At 44.1% G+C, this 20,046-nt stretch overlaps 1 protein-coding gene across 3 annotated transcripts in view; it reads left to right on the forward strand.

Annotated features, from left to right (window-relative positions):
* LRRC4C (leucine rich repeat containing 4C) overlaps nucleotides 1–20,046 on the forward strand; it is a 1,282,052-nt gene that overhangs the window by 49,765 nt on the left and 1,212,241 nt on the right. The window contains exon 3 of one of the 3 annotated variants that reach the window (XM_068259713.1): nucleotides 14,320–14,434. The exons of the other annotated variants lie outside the window; for them this stretch is intronic. The gene's annotated coding sequence lies outside the window, so the exon portion shown is untranslated. The remainder of the gene's footprint in view (nucleotides 1–14,319; nucleotides 14,435–20,046) is intronic. 3 annotated transcript variants of the gene reach the window in all.

Below are 20,046 nucleotides of genomic sequence, written 5' to 3' on the forward strand. Positions count from 1 at the left end.
CAGAATGCTATTTTTTTAGGGTGTCTGCTTCCCTTGGTGAATATCTGTCCTGCTGCGTTCTATTGCCAAAGTATGTTCTGTAGCTTTTTGGACACCAGCTACATTAACTTTTTTAGGAAGTGTAATCATGGCTTATTTTTGGAGTGGTGCTTATATTTCAAACAACGCAAAAAAATCAGGGCTCATTTTCGGGGTAGGTCTTATTTTTGGGGGAAATGCTGCATCAACTTTACATGTGAGCCAATACATTCTTTTAATTTAAATGCTCACCGTTTTAGTTTTATTAATAAAGTGGCTGTATGAGACTTACGTTATACAGCTGCTAATTATGAAACCTTTCAGAGATGTTGCATTTCTTCAAAAATTGTTAGTCTTTTGTGAACATTTTTTTTTCAAATACTAGCATCACTTTTAACCACTTCCTTACCACAAGTTATTTCCCCTTAAAAACCAGAGCAATTTTCACATATCATGCTCCTCCCATTCATTTGCCAGTAACTTTATCTCTAATTAGCACAACAAAATGATATAAATATCTATACTTATCACAACGAAATTATCTAAATATTGTTTTGGGATTTTTTTTTTTGGGGGGGGGGGGAGGGGTTTGGTTTTTAATGCTGCCATTTTTTTTACAAGTGCTTTATTTTGGTATTTTTTAATGTTTGTTCATTTATTTTACATGTCTTTTTATTTTTTGACCACTAGTTGTTCTTACACTACCCTGTGTACTGTTAACAGTACACAGGAAGTGATGTGCATGTGCATTTTTACTTCCACTTTGCGAATGACCACAGGCATCTCACTGATGCCAGTGATAATTTGTAACAGGCACTTTGATTGGCACTTGAAACATATGTTCCATTCACTGAGTACTCTCAGTACTCTCTGTGTTTCCGGCAGAAACACAGAAACACATCAAAACAAGGAAGTATATTCATATAAGCAGGGCCGGGCCGAGGCAAAGGCTGGAGAGGCTCCAGCCTCAGGGCGCAGTGTAGGAGGGGGCGCACAATTCATTCAGCTGTCATTCCTAATTGTGTTTGAAGAAGAAAGAAATAAGAAAAGGGGATACATAGCAGTGACTGCAAGCCAGATAACTAGATATTAAGGTGTTGGGGAGGTTGTGGGCCCTGTGGCACCTCTTAGTCTAATAGCAATCAGTGTGTGATGGCTAGGGTGGCAGGGATATAGGGGCGCACTTTGGAGTCTCAGCCTTGGGTGCTGGAGGACCTTGTCCCGCCTCTGCATGTAAGCTACTGGACAATGCGGAGAGCGGAAGTGATGGGATAGTCACATGACGTCCCAGTAACCAATCAGGCAAGCACCTGTGTTATGCTCCCGAAAGGGAGTTACCGGACTCTGCATGGATCAGTGGCTCGGGACGGCCCTATGGAACGAGCGGTGGGGCGGCTCCAGGAGGTGTGGTAAGCTGGACTTAACCCCGGTTTAAAAAAAAAAAAGTCAGATACTCACCTAAGGAGATGGAAGGCTCGGTCCTAATGAGCCATCCTTCTCCTCTCCCGGTGGCCCCGATGCTGCTCTGGCTCTTCCGTTCTCATCCCACGCCGAGGGGACTTCGGAAGCCTTCGGGAGCCGAGTCCTCCCAAAAACAGGCGGCGCACACGCGAACCCGTCATAGAGCCCGAGTGCTCCCGAAGATGGGCCGCTCTACACCGCGCATGCGCAGTGTAGAGCGGCCGTCTTCGGGAGCACTCGGGCTCCCGAAGCATTTCCGAAGCCTCCCTTCGGCGGGAGACAGTGGTATTTGACTGAAACTGTCGAATACAGCAGCGGGCACCGGGAGAGGAGAGGGTATGCTCGACTATATGGGACCCAGAGCCTCCCTCTCCTTATGTGAGTATCTGACTTTTTTTAAAAAAACCGGTTCCCATTTGTTTTAATGTATTGTATTTAAGTGTGCTCTGTATCACTTACTGTATTGTGTAATGGTTGCCTCTGAGGAATCATGTTAATCCTGTGAATTGGCTGTCAGGCCTCCACATTCTGTATGTCATTACTATGAGGATGAATTAAAGGTTATTTAAGCATCATTTGCTGCAGTGCCTGGATACTTTCTTTTACTTGTCTACATTCATATTTGCCCTTGATTTACAAGGAAGTTTTCAGGGTGTATATATAAGTACCAGAGATTTGGAACTAGATGTCTGTAAAAAAAGATGTACTATGTCAGTGTTGTAGTGTGCAAAGAGTTAATATAAATATAAACTGATTGATAGGGCCACACCTCTTTAGTACCTGTGTAGATCCACTGTACTTACCCACTTTCCCATGGTGCAATATTTATTATCATAGACAGAGGTCTCTCCTTGTCCAAAGGGCTCTCGGATTCTCACAGCCGGGAAGGGGGTCTGTAGGGGTCAGTAGAGCAGCCAATCGATGCTCTCAAAGTCATGTGACTAAAATAGTTAACCATTTAGCCAAACAGTGTGATCAGCTGTCATAGGCTTCAGCCTATGACAGTGGATCGCTTCCCTGACTCTAGGGGGGACAGCCGTGCCACACGGCTGTCCCCAGTACTACGCTGCCTTAGATCGCAGCGCTGTACAGGGTTATTAGATGGCGGCATCGCTGTCTAACAGTCTCCGAGCAGCGATCACTGGCGGAGCGGAGCTCCTTCATCAGAGCGGAGATGAGCGTGCATCATCAGCATGCGCAATATCCTGTAAGCCCCATTGAAAGCGGCATGGAGTGATCCTGACGCGTTCATGCCAATTGGCGTGGAGCTGTCGCCAAGAAGTGGATCCGAGATGAACTTTTACTCATTGCATAATTGTGTTCCTTTCCTATTGTTTATAGGGCATTCCTCAAGCCAAATACTTTTTTGTTTTAATACTGTAATTCCCTAGAAACTAAACAAGCCACGCCCACAGGTTTTCAGAGAGCCAAAGCATTTTTAGACAGTAGCAAGGGCTGATGGGAGCTCAGTCTGGGCAGGAGGAGGGGCGGTATTACTAGCCAGAGATTTCAGAGGCAGAGGGGAGGAGGGAGGAGGAGGGGGATTAGGTTTTTTTGCTCAAGATACAGATAAGCCAGCCTCTGTGTAATGTTTACAAACAACATGGCTGCTGTCATTGTATCACAGGAATAATCAATCATATTCTATTAAAGCTGTTTGCAGCTAGATTTGCTGTGTAAACTATCTAAACTTTAGATAAGATATATAGACAAGTTACTTGTTATAGTTAGTTTTTCATCTTGGATTCGCTTTAAAGGTGTATCTAATATATGAAATAGACTCATTGCACGCCAAGAGAGATATTTCAAGCCTTTGTTTGTTATCATTTTGATGATTACGGCTTACAGCTTATGAGAACCCCGAAATCAAAATCTCAGACTATTAGGGCTCTTTCACATCAGAGCTTGCGTTGGAGAACGCTCAAAGCATACGTTTTGTTGTATGCGTTTTAATGCGTTTTGATATGCGTTGCACTGCAGTGAGTGTGCGTTTTTAATCCGTTTTCAATGCGTTACAGGACATAGGAAAACGCAGGTAATTTTTTTTTTCTTTTAGTTTTCAACTTTCTACATTGTTCCTCTGTTGCATTCTGGGACTGATTTCCTGCGTTAACGGATTAAAAACGCGCATAGTGTGCGTTTTACATTGACTAACATTGTAACGCATAAAGCTAGCGTTGGCCAAAAAACTGCGCACAAAAAGGCTGCGTTATATGTGAAAGCTAAAATGAAAGTCTATGGACTTTTATTTCACCTTGGGTAACGCAAACTTTATCCTTTGCGTTGAAACGCAGAAAATCTGCCCTAATGTGAAAGAGCCCTTAGATTACTATGCAAATGTTCTATATTCCAGGCACAACGTGTCAGACTCTAATCAGCTAATTCATCCAAAACACCTGCAAAAGGTTCCTATTTTACATATTAGTTTCACCTGTGTTTAGTTGAATTAACAAAATAAATGGACTTTTGCATGATATCCTAATTTTTTTCGAGTTTCACCTGTATTTATTTCCTTTAAAAACCTGGGTGCTCAGCTAGTCCAGTAACGCAGCGGTGGATTGCTCAGGCCCTGGTGGGCCAATTTGCATACTTTTTTTATACATGCAGCTAGCACTTTGCTAGCTGCGTGTCTTGCCCGATCGCTGCCAATCCGCCGCGAAAGAGGGCCCCCCTGCAGACCCCTTGCGCAGCCTGTCCAATCACCACCAGGCTGCGCTTTGGGGTGGATCGGGACTCCCTGTGACGTCATGACGGCGATGACGTCATTCCGTTCGTCACCATGGCGACGGCGGAAGCCCTGCAGGAAATCCCGTTCAGAACGTGATTTCCTGATAGGTATTCATGCTGGCAGCGATCGGACGGGTGGGAGGGAGAGAGCAAGGAGGGGGGAATCATGTAGCTAGCGATAGGCTAGCTACATGAAAAAAAAATAGGTAAAAAAAACCCTCCCGCTGCCGTGCGCCGCACGGAATCAAAACACCAGGGAGGTTAAACAATACCAATTGCCTGGCATCCTGCTGATCTATTTGGATGCAGTAGTGTCTGAATCACACCTGAAAAAAGCATGCAGCTAATCTTATCAGATCTGACAATAATGTCAAAAATACCTAATCTGCTGCATGCTTGTTCAGGGTCTATGGCTGAAAGTATTAGAGGCAAAGGATCAGCAGGACAGCCAGGCAACTGGAAAAACAAATAATGCAGCCTCCACATCTCTCTTACTTCAGTGGTCCTTTAAGATGAAATCTCACTGGCAGAGGTAAAAGAAAGGCGCAGTCCCAGAGAAGTCACCACAAGGTTAAATCTGGATCTTTCTCTCTTTCATAATTTACAGTTTAATTTTAAAACTCTCTATCCTTCCTGCCTCGGCTAATCATGTCCTCCCTGTAGCACTTTAAATGCAGGAATGTAGTTTAATGAAAACGGGCTGAAAGGTTCTCTTGTATGAATTCCTCTGGACTATAATAGGAAGGCTATGTGGGCTGGTTCTGAGCCCAGTTCATTAAATTATAATCAAGTTCAGGAAACCACGCCTTAGCAAAATCTCACACCAGCGACCTTACAGACAAGTCATACAGATGAAATAAATAATAGAAGGCCCTAAAAATGTAAAGAAAAAACTATATAGAAAGGAAAAGAAGCAATTTGGGGTGGTTTTTTTTTTTTTTGCACAAGGCCAACATGTTTCGCTGTGATCATCACACCTCTTCAGGACAATACAAATGGCTTGATCTCCTTAGCAGTGTAATTAAGCACCTCTATTTTGAGGGATGGTGTAGGGATTCATGTACAGCTATTTTCCTTATTTATACTGAAATAGGAGACCAGCCACGCTCATCTCCACCATCCAGCAAAGCAGTGGTACCGGAAAGGCGGGCGGTTGCTACTTAGCATTATTAGCATGTAGATATGGCGATTTTCAGGGGTGAACAGGTTAATGAATATACAGTACACTCACATTAGGATTTGCAAGTGTTTGAACCTCCCAAATGCTTAATATATACGGTTTGCCTGAAACTGCATTACACAGTGTTGGCGCCATGAAATGTCTCGATTTACTGCTGTCATCCCTCCAACATCTCCTCTTTCCCCTTCCCTGTTTACTACCCCCGCGGACTCCTTAGGTTGGTTTCACACTGCAAACTGGCGATAGCATTGCAGTGTTGTGCCCTCCGCACCGCATTGCACCGCCAAAAACAGGCCTTCAGGGAACACCGCAATAGTATTCCCTGTCTGGCATTTGTCCAAGCAAGAAGTGATGCGCGCTTGTGGTCACTTCCTGCTTCGGGGTATGCGGAAGTGCACGGAAGCATATTGTTAAAATACGCTTCCGCGCATGCACACTACAACGTCGCAACGCCAACGTTTTAAAAATTCTCGTGTTGTCATAGACTAACATGACTTCTGGGCCTACGCAAATTGCTGCAGGTCGGTGCAGATCCCGCAGAGTATTGTAGTTCTGTGCCAGCATTTTATGATTTTATGATTAAGCACTTCCGGCGCAGCGTACCGCAGCATAGGAAGTATGAACTTCCCAAACCCCATAGGCTTTCATTAGGCTGCGGCCGCACCGCGCCAGTGTGAAAGGGCCCTGAAGCTTCCGCCAATGTATTGAGGTCACCTGGGCCAGCCAGTACTGGTAGGTTAGGTTCAGTGGTGTAGCTAAGGAGCACTCTATACATAACAATTGATATGGCTCGCCAACACTGGCCAAGGACAACACAGTGTCAGAGGTGCAAGAAGGGGATGGGGAACAGTGTATTAATGATTACTGCTATTCACAGCATCTATAGAAGTACCAGCACAGGCAGGGTCGGCGCTACCATAGAGGCAAAGGAGGCAGCTGCCTCAGGGCCCCAGAGCTTGTAGGGGCCCCCAGTGGCTACAAGAGGAAAAAAAAATTCAAATCGGCCTTATAGTTTTTGAGAAAATCGATTTTAAAGTTTCAAAGGAAAAAAAATAAACATTTAAAAACCTGGCGACTTTAATGGTTAATAGCAAATCCACCTTAAATGCTAGAAACCCTAAATTTGCAGGATATGTTAAGGAGATCATTAGGAATAAGAGGAAAAAACAATTTTTCAAAATAAACCTTATAGTTTTTGAGAAAATTGATTTTAAAGTTTCGAAGGAAAAAAGTATACTTTTAAATGCAATAAATGTCACTGTTAGTAGCAAACCTAACGGTAGTGTAATTTTACATGCATCAAACGAAAGCGCAATAAATTTCCTGACGGGGTTTCCAGGGGGTCCATACGCAGCCGCAGCGCTTTGGCCAGGGATCGCTATACAGCCGCAATATGGCTGTATGAAGATCCCTGGCATTTTTTCCTATTTTCCCAATTTTTTTTTATGTTTAGAGTGTGGGAATTTTTTTTTTTTTTAAAACATTATGTGGGGACCCCCTCCTGAAACTTTTTAACCCCTTGTCCCCCATGCAGGCTGGGATAGCCAGAATGTCGACCGATTGGGACTTCACACCCTGACTATACCAACTGCCTGCAAAAAAGGTCCCCTAATGCCGATTTTTGTTCCGGGGTATATGTTGGGGGGGCCCCCCAGGTTTATTTTGCCCTGGGGCCCCATTGTTGCTTAAACCGGCCCTGAGCACAGGACCAATAAAGAGATAATACTGCAGTTGAGAGAGGGCTCCTCAGGGCCCCTCTGGCCCAAGGGCCATGATGTGATTTCAACCTCTGCATCTCCTTTTACTACGCCACTGGTTAGGTTTTCTGGGAAAACCTGTGAGCCCGTGTTTGAGTCAGGATTTCGAGTCTGGATTTTGCAGCTTCATGAACCCCTGAACGCTAGCTATTGGGTTCGCCAGTCAACTGTTTGCAGTTCACTCCAAACACTATTAGCATGTCATTGACTGTCCTCCCTGGTGACATGTTTCAGACATGAAGGTTGATTCACAAAACTTATCTCAGGAACTGTCTCACCAAACATATCTCAGGAACTCCCTATGCTAGATGATCTTTCTTGAGGCTCCCTATGCTAGATGATCTTTCTTATTTGGCACTTTTACTGGCCTGATGAAACGGGCTCTGATCTGCGAAACGCGTTGCCTGTGCTAATAAAAATCCCTTGTACTAACTACAGAGCTGATTTTAGATGCTTTTATTACACCAGGGTGCCTCTTTCCCTCTTTCGTATCTCAGGAACTATCTCACCAAACATATCTCAGGAACTATCTCACCAAACTTATCTCAGGAACTATCTCGCCAAATTTATCTCAGGAACTATCTCGCCAAATTTATCTCAGGAACTATCACACCAAACTTATCTCAGGAACTATCTCACAAAACTTATCTCAGGAACTATCTCACAAAACTTATCTCAGGAACTATCTCACCAAACTTATCTCAGGAACTATCTCACCAAACTTATCTCAGGAACTATCTCACCAAACTTATCTCAGGAACTATCTCACAAAACTTATCTCAGGAACTATCTCACCAAACTTATCTCAGGAACTATCTCACCAAACTTATCTCAGGAACTATCTCACCAAACTTATCTCAGGAACTATCTCACAAAACTTATCTCAGGAACTATCTCACCAAACTTATCTCAGGAACTATCTCACCAAACTTATCTCAGGAACTATCTCACCAAACTTATCTCAGGAACTATCTCACCAAACATATCTCAGGAACTATCTCACCAAACATATCTCAGGAACTATCTCACCAAACATATATCAGGAAGTATCTCACAAGGTGAAATTAAACAAGAGGAAAGCTTTGTATATCAACTAGAGATGTAGCGAACGGTTCCCGAACCGTTCGCCGGCGAACATCTCTGAATACATGGGGCTTTTACTACTTCCGGGTCGCTCTGACCCGGAGTAGTACGCCTGCGCTGCCCGGCGAAGCGTGTCCTAGATCGCGCTCCTGTTGCCGAGCACTCTCTGCGCATGTGCGTGACGTCATGAACGAGCGAACAGTTCGCAACATCTCTAATATCAACCCCATAGAGTCTTTTATCTGAACATTTATTTTCCGAACATCTATATAGCGCTTTTCTCTTGTCTATGCAAGGTAAGCTTCTAAGCCCCCTCTCCCCCCTTAAACGCAGATAATAACTGCTTCCTGAAGTAATATATTCCACATTTAATTGCTCTTGCTGTAGAGAACCCTTTCCTAAAAAAAAATGGCTAAACATTTTTTTTTCCTCCATGCTCAGACCATTTATATTGCCCTCTGATGTATATACACATGTTAATAAGATCTCCTCTAAGGTGTCTTTTCTCCAAGCTAAATAAGCCCAGTCTATCTAACCTTTCTTGGTAAGTGAGACCTTCCATCCCTCTAAACAGTTTTGTTGCTTGTCTCTGCACCTGCTCTAAGACTGCAATATCTTTCCTGTAATGCGGTGCTGAGCTGTAATGCGGAGTTGAGGACCGCGGTGTTAAACCCCCCTAGTGACCAGGCCATGTTTAGTTAATTGGGCCACTGCAGCTTTAAGGCCAAGCTGCAGGGCCGCACAACTCAGCACACAAGTGATTCCCCCCTCTTCACTTCCCACCAACAGAGCTCTCTGTTGGTGAGGTCTGATCGCCCCAGATGTTTATTTATTTATTTTTACAAATATTTATTTTAAATCAATTTCTTTCTTTATTTTATTTTTTACTACACCCTTCCTCCCTCCCTCCGCCGGCCAGTCACTGTGATTGGCTGTCATAGGCTTCAGCCTATGACAGCGGATCCCCGCCGACACACTGGAGGGGACAGCTGTGTCACACGGCTGTCCCCAGTACAGGGTTGCTGCAGATCGCAGCGCTGTACAAAGTAATTAGTCAGTGGTTTTGACGTCTAACAGACTCCCGAGCAGCGATCGCCGCTGGGAGTCTGAAGGTGGAGCTGAGCTCTGCCTTCCAAGCAGGAAATGCACGTGCAGCCTGTGCACGCTCTCCTGCTAGCCCCATAGAAGGCCGTTCACGCCAATCGGCGTGGAGCGATCCTGGGGCCGCCGCCGCATCCACGCCACTATGCGTGGAGCGGTCGGCAAGAGTTTAAACAGGGGCAGTAGTGTGCTAGCATCCCGAGTTTTTTTATTTCCCTTTTAATGCATTACACAATTTTATTTGCTTTAGCTGCAGCAGCTTGGCATTGAATACGATTACTTAACTTGATGTCGATGAGTACAGTCTCCTAAGTCCTTCTCCAAGTTTGGTGTTCCCATCTGTATACCGATTATCTTGTATGGTGCTAGAGACCATTGGTATGACCAAACTGCATGACATTACATGTTTCATCTTTTTAAAATAACTTTTCAGCACACTGCAATTGAACTATTAACAAAAAGTAGGTAAACAGTACTGTCAAAACTAAGCATTGTCTTCCTTGCTAGTGGTGTAAAAGGCATTGATAAGGTGTACATATCTACTAGAAGAAAAAGGTAACTTTTTCTCCTCCGTTTTCTCCTAGGAGATCATATTTCAGCTTTTATTTAACCACTTAATGACAACCTGACTTATAAAAACGTCCTGCTAGAGCCTCTTAAAGAGAACCCGGGGTGTGTTTAAACAATGTTATCTGCATACAGAGGCTGGATCTGCCTATACAGCCCAGCCTCTTTTGCTATCCCAAACCCCTCTAAGGTCCCCCTGCACTCTGCAATCCCTCATAAATCACAGCCTCCTTGTGCAGGCTGTGTTTACATCTGTAGTGTCAGTCTCAGCTGCTCCCCCGCCTCCTGCATAGCTCCGGTCCCTGCCCCCGTCCCTTCCCTCCAATCAGCAGGGAGGGAAGGGATGCAGGCGGGGACTGGAGTTCTGCAGGAGGCGGGGAGAGCAGCAGACTGACACTATAGAGATAAACACAGCCAGCTCTGACAAGCTGTTTGTCAGCAGCGTGGCTGTGATTTATGAGGGATTGCAGAGTGCAGGGGGACCTTAGGGGGGTTTGGGATAGCAACAGAGGCTGGGCTGTATAGGCAGATCCAGCCTCTGTATGCAGATAATATTCTTCAAACCCACCTCGGGTTCTCTTTAATGGCTCCAGGAAGTTTATATAAGTCAGACAGTGCTGCTGCCGCTGTGAAAATAGTGGGAAAAAAAACCACCAAAGAAAAAAATACACCTTCATTTCCAAATACTATAATGTCACCATATGTTGTACTGGGGACATAATTAAAATCTTGTGATAACCAGGACAGATAGGCAGATAAAATATGTGGGTATTATGTACAGTAGCAGTGCTTATATTAAAACTATAGGGGAGGAAGTTGGAGAAATGGTGTATTTTTTTCATTTTTTTCTTCATTTTCCCTTTCAAATTCATCCTAGTACTAATATAATAAATGGGAAAGTTCGGATGTTTGGATGTTTGGATGTTTGTTACTCGATCACGCAAAAACGGCTGAACGGATTTGAATGAAATTTGGTACACACATAGTACACTACCTGGAATAAAGTATAGGATACTTTTTGTTCCCATAACCAAAAAGAGACACATACAAATTTCACTGGAAAATGTAAACTGCAGCCATTCTTACACTGTTACACTGGAGGTGTGTTTAGCTTCTAAGGGTACAATGGTTAATTTGCATATATTCAGCAGTGGTGCCTGGGAGACATCTCAAGCTCACTCCAACCTGAATTATCGCAAATTCTTTCTGTTTTAAGAAAGCAAACTTTTGTTTTTCTTAACATCTTAGTAAGGGGGCTTTTAGGACCATTGTATTCCCTTACACACCCCAATGAGTTCTGGGTCACCATGAGCTTGCTGGTTAGTCTGTACCTCTCGGTGTTACAAGCCCTACTGCATAGAGCCAAATTAATCTATGCCATGCACTGATGAGGATCAAACAATCCAAAACAGTCTGTATGCATGTTGGATTATTATGGCTCTGTACAAATTAACAAGCTGACACATCATTGCATTCCAGCGGTTCTGGAGGTGTGTTTAGCTTCTAAGGGTAATAATGGTTTATTCGCATATATTTAGCAGTGATGCACTGGGAGACATCTCAAGCTCACTCCAACCTGAATTATTGCGAATTCTTTCTGTTTTAAGAAAGCAAACTTTTGTTTTTCTTACACTGTTAATGGTAGGGTTCTCAAACTTTGTACAGTTGGTCATTGGGTGACTAGGATTATTATTCAGAAAAGTGGTTGGAGCCTATAAAAGCCAATCAAAATTCACCTATTGATTTTCAGGGGGAATATTTACATTTCTGCCATTCTTGCACTGTTAATGGCACAAGCCTCAAACCTGGTATAGTTGATCATTGGGTGACTAGGGTTCAATTTTAGAAAGGGGGTGGAGCCACAAATAGCCAATCAGATTTGTTTCATTCCAATGCAAATTATTGTTGCCAAACACCGCAAAGCTCACACACTTGGTAATTGAGTAATTGAGTAATTGTGTGTTAGGGTTAGGAAAGTGGGCGCAGCCAACACCAGCCAAACACATAATCGGGCAATGCTGGGTCATCAGTGGGCGGAGACAAATACAAATTTCACTGAGAAAATGTAAACTGCAGCAATTCTTACACTGCTAATGGCAGGGTTCTCATACTTTGCACAGTTGGTCACTGGGTGACTGAGATTAATATTCAGAAAAGTGGGTGGAGCCTACAAAAGCCAATCAAAATCCACCTATTAATCTTTAAGGGGAATATTTAATTGATGCCATTCTTGCACTGTTAATCACCTGTACCTGGTACAGTTGGCCATTGGGTGATTGGGGTTCAAATTCAGAAAAGGGGCGGAGCCACAGCCAATCAGATTTATTTTATTTCAATGCAAATTATTGATGCCAAAGACCGCAAAGCTCACAAACTTGGTCATTAAGTCATTTTGTGTTAGGGTTAGAAAAAGTGGGCGGAGCCAACACCAGCCAAATACATACCTGGGCAATGCCGAGTCTTCAGTGGGCGGAGACAAACACAAATTTCACTGGGAAACTGCAGCCATTCTTACATTATTAATTGTAGGGTTCTAAAACTTTGCACAGTTGGTCACTGGGTGACTGGGATTAATATTCAGAAAAGTGGGTGGAGCCTACAAAAACCAATCACAATTCACCTATTGATTTTCAAGGCAAATATTTAATTGCTGCCATTTTTGCACTGTTAATGGCACAAGCCTCAAACCTGGTACAGTTGATCATTGGGTGACTGGGGTTAAATATTTAGAAAAGGGGTGGGGCCACAAACAGTGAATCAGATGTGTTTCATTTCAATGAAAATTATTCATGCCAAAGACCACAAATCTCACAAACTTAGTCATTGACTATTGACAATTGTGTGTTAGGGTTAGAAAATGTGGCCACAGCCAGGAAACATTAGGACATCAGTGGGTGGAGAAAAATACAAATTTAACTGCCAGAATGTAAACTGCAGCCATTCTTACACTGTCTGTCAATGGCAGGGTTTTTAAACTTTGCACACTGTAAAATGGAAATATCGACACGTTACCGAATGGTTACCGCATTATCGATATTTTATCGAAATCACACTGAATGCAGAAAAACCTTGAAGAATACAACTAGAAATCGATAAACTTCGAATTTGGTAATTTAACGAACTGGAAAAAGTTATCGCAAAGACAATGATGAATCGAGGCCTATTGTCTCTTCCTGCTTAAAGTGTTCCCGAGGTGACACGTGACATGATGAGATAAACATGTGTGTGTACAGTACTAAGAATATTAATAACCAGGCTGTTTTACTTGTTTTATTTTGCTGCCTGAAAGAGTTAATTTTTAAGGATGGAAGTGACAGCTTCTGTCTTGTACCTTGCAAGACATATAGTACACATCATCGATAAGCAAATTACAGCCATACAAGTTTTTCTGGCAGAATTCATTTTTTTACATATTTCTGAAAGCCGAGGGAGAGAGAAAGGGGTCAATATAATTCATGTATTTTCATTCAGGGACACTTAATAGACTGCAACTGAGCAGAGACAACAAAACATTCAATCTACTTTCTAAATGTTGAAATATAAAATAAAATCCTCGGATGTCTAAAAACTTAATTTTTAGGAGTAGGAGGATAAATATAATTGTTTATTTTATCGGTTTATTTTCACCTCGGGTTCACTTTAAAAAGGCCTAAACCACTCCAATTAACCCTTACTAACAAACTGAGAAAAGTAAAAATACATATAAAAGCATACATTGACTTGGAAGGGAAAAGAAAAAAAAAAGGAATGATCCTAATAAGAGTCATTTCCGTGGGCGAGGGTTGGCGTTAGATGTAGTAATCACAACAATAATATATAACAATAGTAATATGTATAATAATGAACTGGTAGCCATGGGAAGCCAATCAAATAGCTAGAAAGGCGACATCAAAGAGCAAACATACAAACAACAAAGACCAGGAAAAAATAATGAACACAAAAACAAAGATCTCTTTTCTGGTTTTTTTTTTTTTTTCGTTCCCTTATTTCAGCTTGCTATTTGATTGGCTTCACATGGCTGCCAGTTTATTATGTGTGTAATTTATGAATCAAAGCCTTGCATTACAATATTATTATTATTATATTATTATTGTATTTAATACCAATCATCATCACCCAGGGAACCGACGTTTACGAAGATCATTCTTGTTATTTTCTTATTTTCATTTTGCGAAAAAGAAACTGCATTGATGTTTTACAAAACATATTTATACTTCATACAAAAATATCAGCTGAAGAATAAAATAAAATGTGTGTGAGCTGAGGGCTTAACCTCCCTGGCGATATGGTTATTTCCAGATTTTAGGGTCTTTTCAGCATGTTTTAGACCCTAAAATCAAGAAAAAATCATGCTGCCAGAAAGCCAGCAGCAGCCCAGCACTCACGCATCTCACTGGGCACTGCAATGTTCCCTCCATCCTCCAGGTGGCGCTGTAACGCTGTAACTCTGTAGTGAGATCGATGACCAGCTCACCAGAGTGATTCAGAGTCTCTGAGGACAGGAAGGAGAATGGCTGCCAGCATCTGGATCCCCTGGGAGGTGAGTAAAAGTGCCCGCTGCACGCTATACTCTGCCTCGAGGTCCTGGCGGCTATCCCGAGCGTACCGCCAGGGAGGTTAAAGGATAACTGCACAAGCGATGTTACTCATACCCCAAAGAGCTATTTTGACCTGTCAGCGCTCCTCCCATTTTTTGGCCATAACTTCATCACTGCTTCTCGCACCTGAATGATTTATAGCTTGTTTTTTTTTGTCACAAATTAGGCTTTTTGTGGGTGATACTTGTTTTTAGTAATTATTTCACTTTCTATGCATTTTGTAGGGAAAAGGGAGAAAACAAATACACTATTTCCCCAATTCCATCCCCTATGGTTTTAAAATAAGCAATGCTATTATACATAAATCCTACCCATTTTATTTGCCCGTTAGTCCTGGTTATTATTATGTTTAAATTCTGTTCCTAGTATCTCTAATATGTTCTCACCTATATGTTTCTAAAGCCCTCCCACCTCTGCCGTCTTATTCATTTAACCAAACCACAAATGCAGGAAAGTGGGGAGCAAAAGTAACTGAATCTTATATGCTAAGTACAGGGAGTCCCTGACTTACGATTGCCCTCCAGTGCAAACTGCTGGCCCCGCACAATGTCAGGGACTCCCTGTACTGTCCCCATGTCTAATCCAGTGCTGGGCCGAAATTACGCATTAGCGTAATTACGCATCGTAATTCACTACAAATGCACCGTAAGCGTTACGTGTAAGGCTACGGTATTACGCGTAATTAATTACGCATAGACCGTTGGGTTACGTTTTACGCGTAACAAATTACGCGTAAGACAGTAAACTCCCATTGAAATTACACAGTCTGCCGTAATCGCGTAATATTACGCTCCCGTATAATATAAAAAAGCCGCCGACTTTAAGGGTTAATAGCAAAGCCCCCTTAAGTGCTAAGAGCCTCAAATTTGGAGAATATATTAAGGAGATCAGAAGGAATAAGAGGAAAAAAAAGCATCGAAAGCATCTTTGTATTTGCGCTCCAAGGAGCCCCATTGGTCCTTAGCAGACCAATGGGGTTCCTTCAAATCAGAAGGAACCCCATTGGTCTGCTAAGGACCAATGGGGCTCCTTGGAGCCCAAATACAAAGATGCTTAGAGAGCTCTGAGCTATAGCTCAGAGCTCTGTCGGTCCGTGCAGCGCAGACGCGGTGGCGGCGGTGGCGGTGAGTGACGTCGGGTGCGGCGTAGGTACAATGTAACAAAGTTGTTACATTGTAATAACTTTGTTACATTGTAACTGATTAGTATATTTCCGAGGATATTGCGTGGGAACTGGCTTTTAAAGGGACAGGTAAGTATTAATGGTTAATTAAGAATATTAAAGGACTTTTTTCGTGGTTATGTTTTTTGTTCAATTAAAATACTTTTTCTATGTGTTTGTGTGTTTATTTACTTTTAACTCTTAAAGGAAATGGGTAAGGGGTACTACAAGTACCTCTATACTCATTTCTCCTGGGAGGGGGGTGGGCATCTGGGGGACCCCTTTTTAAAGGGGACTCCCAGATGCCACCATGAACCCCTCCCCCCAGGAAATCGCGGCCTCCACCTCCACCGCCCATCGGAGGTGGAGAAGAGCCCCTTGTCCTTGGATTGGACAAGGGCTCGGAGGGGGAGGGGAAAGCTTGGCTGCCCCTCCCCTTCCGAGACCCCCCAATCCATGGACCATGCGGGCTGGTATAGTCAGGGTGCGGAGCCCCACGCGGCCGGTGCTCCGCATTCTGGCTATCCCAGTCTGCATGGGGGACAAGGGGTTAAAGAGGTCTGGGAGGGGGGACCCCACGTCGTTTTTTTTAATATTTCCCACACTCAGAACGAAGTAAGTAAAACTCTTCCCACTTGGGGGAATCTATGAAAATAAAACACTATTGTTACCTGTGCAAAAAAAACTGACATTTTCCGCATTTAAAAGATATTTTCGCCCTTGAAACTTAAAAATCGATTTTCTCAAAAACTATAAGGTTTTTTGAAAAAAAAATTTTTCCTCTTATTCCCACTGATCCCCTTAATATACCCTGTGAATTTGGTGTTCCTAAATTTTAAGCAGGCTTTGCTATTAACCGTTAAAGTCGGCGGGTTTTTAAATGTATATATTTTTCCTTTGAAACTTTAACATCGATTTTCTCAAAAACTATAAGGTCTTTTTGAAAAAAAATTTTTTCCTCTTATTCCTTCTGATCTCCTTAATATATTCTCCAAATTTGAGGCTCTTAGCACTTAAGGGGGCCTTGCTATTAACCCTTAAAGTCGGCGGCTACCTAACATTGATCCATGCGTCAACTTTTCCGCTTGGCAGCATGACCTTACGCATTAATTGCTAGTAGGATTTTACGCGTAAAACTATAACGTAATTACCCGAATTACGGTATACTTACGTGTAATTGCGTAAGTGCTATGCGTAATTATAGACATGTACCGAAATTGACTGTCTATGCCGCAAGCGTAATTTCGTAATGCGTAATAGCGTAAAATTACGCGTAATGATCCGTAAGCGTAGCTTTCTCCATTACGACCAGCACTGGTCTAATCCACTCCCCCTGAATAAATGCAAGCAGCGGCAGCACAGCTCACCCTATCCATTAGAGACTATGGCGATCATAGACCTCTTCCTTACTGTATCAGAGACCTCTCCCTTACTGTTCCCATAGTGCTGACTCGTCATCAGCAGAAACCAGGAACTAGGGGAGCAGTGAAAGAGAGGAGAGGTCTCCGATCATCTTGGTCTCCAATGGATGAGGTGCACTGCGGTACTGCTGCTTGAACTTATTAAGGTGGAGTGGATGAGACTCAAGGGGGGAGCAGAGAACACATGGGGGACAGAAGGGGACACACATGGGACAGAAGGATACCCACTGGGGACAGAAGGCAACCCACTGGGGACAGAAGAGAAAACACGGGGGACAGAAGGAGACACATGGACACACGGTGGGCAGAAGGGGACACATAGGGGACAGAAGAAGACACATGGACACACGGTGAGGCGAAGGGATTGCTGCCTGCTGATAGGAGGGAAGGGACGCAGGCAGGGACCGGCGCTATGAAGGAGGCGGGGAAGCGACGAGACTGACACTTACAAAGGTAAACAGCCGGCTGCGACACGCTGTGTGTCGACAGCTCGGCTGATGATTTATGGAGGGGCGAGCAAAGCGCAGGGGGATCCTGGGGGGAACTGCATAGCAACAGAGGCTGGGTATTATGTGCAGACTCAGCCTCTGTGTGCAGATAGCGTTCTTAGAACCCTCCTCGGGTTCTCTTGAAAGTGCTTGTGCAATGATTCTCTATGAGAGAGTTCATATCAGAGCAGCTTGTTCGCGATCCGCGTTGAAAAGCGGTGCTTGAGCCATTTTTGAGGCGATTCGATAGATCTTTTTTTTCGGATAAAAAGACGGAAGTGCTCTGCAAAAGCGCTTACAAAAATGCGCACAAAAACGAATGAACGCGCAGAAAATCACCGGAAAACGCTTAAAAAAAACGCAGAAAAAAAAGCCCACCGCGGACGGACACGCGAGCCGTACGGAATGTAAACAAGGCCTCAAAGAGGAGAAGTTAAAAATAGAAGAGAGATCAAGAAATAATTTGTTTATATTGGTTGATCCACAATGAGTCTGCAGGTCATCATCTTTACTACTGGCAGACAAGAAAAAAACAGACAGCACCAACTGCCATTACGTATAACCACACCCCCTAACAATGCAATAGGCTAAAAGATTGTTTTCTTTACAGATATACATAGGCACAGAGGGAGATACTGGTTGCTTGGCAGTTGACAAAGGCTGTTATTTCCCACAATGCAGCAGTGTCCACAGACAGCAAACTGTGAGCACCTAGGTCCTGACATCACAATGTGGGAGGGGTTTCACCACTATATAATCGATACAGACCCCTCCGATGAGCTATTCGAGATTTCCTATGGGAAAGGGGTACCAGCTACTTACTGGGATGAAGTTCAGTCCTTGGTTACAGTTCCTCTTTAACCACTTGAGGACCCACCCTCTACCCCCCCTTAAGGACCAGCGCTGTTATTTGTGATCTGTGCTGGGTGGGCTCTACAGCCCCCAGCACAGATCAGGGTGCATCCAGAGCGACCCCCTTTTTCCCCCACTATGGGGATGATGTGCTGGGGGGGTCTGATCGCTTCTGCCTGCCGGTGTTGCGGGGGGGAGGGGGGGGCACCTCAAAGCCCCCCTCCGCGGCGAAATCCCCCCCCCCCCTCCCTCTCCTACCTGGCCCCCCTGGTGTTCCGGGCTGCACAGGACGCTATCCGTCCTGTGCAGCCAGTGTCAGGACGTCCCCTGTCACATGGCGGCGATCCCCGCCGTACAATGTAAACAAAGCGGATAATTTCCGCTTGTGTTTAAATTTAGCCTGCGAGCCGCCATCGGCGGCCCGCAGGCTATTCACGGAGCCCCCCGCCGTGAATTGACAGGAAGCAGCCGCTCGCGCGAGCGGCTGCTTCCTGATTAATCAGCCTGCAGCTGGCGACGCAATACTGCGTCGCTGGTCCTGCAGCTGCCACTTTGCCGACGCGCGGTATGAGTGCGCGGTCGGCAAGTGGTTAATCCAGCAAGAAAGCTGCAAATTCCCAACTGGCAATGCTAGGACCACTGTGGAATGGCTGATGTTTCGGATGCACAAAATAATAAAAATCCTAGGTCAGCAAGCTCCGACATCATTGGCATTAATCCCCGCAGCCTAACAGAGCCAGAGGGATTTCTCTCTTTTCCTTTTTTTTTACCTCAACAAAATCTGTCGCCGGTTCTCAAAGCCTTCTCAGTAATTTTACAGTAAATTTTGACTGTTATCCTATTACCAGAGGAACTCAGAAATTATTGTCTGCCTCATAAAAAGCTTGGCTCTCCTGGCCCCGAAAAGTCAGCCATATCATTAGATTGAAGCCTGTGATTTCGATTATTACTATGCTTCCCGGCAAACTCGCTATTGACATTTGCGTTGCCGCCACAAATGATGGAGAAAGGATTAAAAGTCCTGGGCGAGGCACGGCGGTGAGAAATGATGCCTGTTGCGGCCAGGCCCGCTGCTATGCGACACGTATGGGTTTAATCTTGATGAAACTCAGATTCATTCGCCCTTTTTATGGTTTTAATAGATTTCAGCAGGCCCCGCGGGTCCTAGGCCTGACCTAATTTACCGAGTACGTTCTCGTGCTTACTGATGGCTGGCTGTGGTACTGGCAGCACTACATCAGCCGGATAATACGCCGATCGTTGTCTTGTCTTAGCAACAAGGGAACCTGTCATGATGGTAATTACCAGATGTGTTACTGTAGGAGAGCAGATCCTGTGACTGCAAGGGGATCCAGAGTCTGTTGGAGGTGCCTCAGACTACTAACCTTATCTCCTTCTGATACAGGGGTGCCACGAGTACAATCATTTAGGCCTAGGACCCACTTGAGCATTTTTGGCAGCATTTTTGGATCGCCATTTTTGGATCAACAACTATTCAAAAATGCGCTGTGCCAAAGCAAGTTTATTGAGGGGACCCCAGTGGCGTATCCAGAGGGGTGCAGAAGGGGGCTCCTGCTATGGGCGCCACAGCACCATGGGTGCCATGCCTGCTCTTGTGCTGCGCTGCCATA

The sequence above is a fragment of the Hyperolius riggenbachi genome, chromosome 11 (genome assembly GCF_040937935.1).
Source record: "Hyperolius riggenbachi isolate aHypRig1 chromosome 11, aHypRig1.pri, whole genome shotgun sequence".
Lineage (NCBI taxonomy): Eukaryota > Metazoa > Chordata > Amphibia > Anura > Hyperoliidae > Hyperolius > Hyperolius riggenbachi.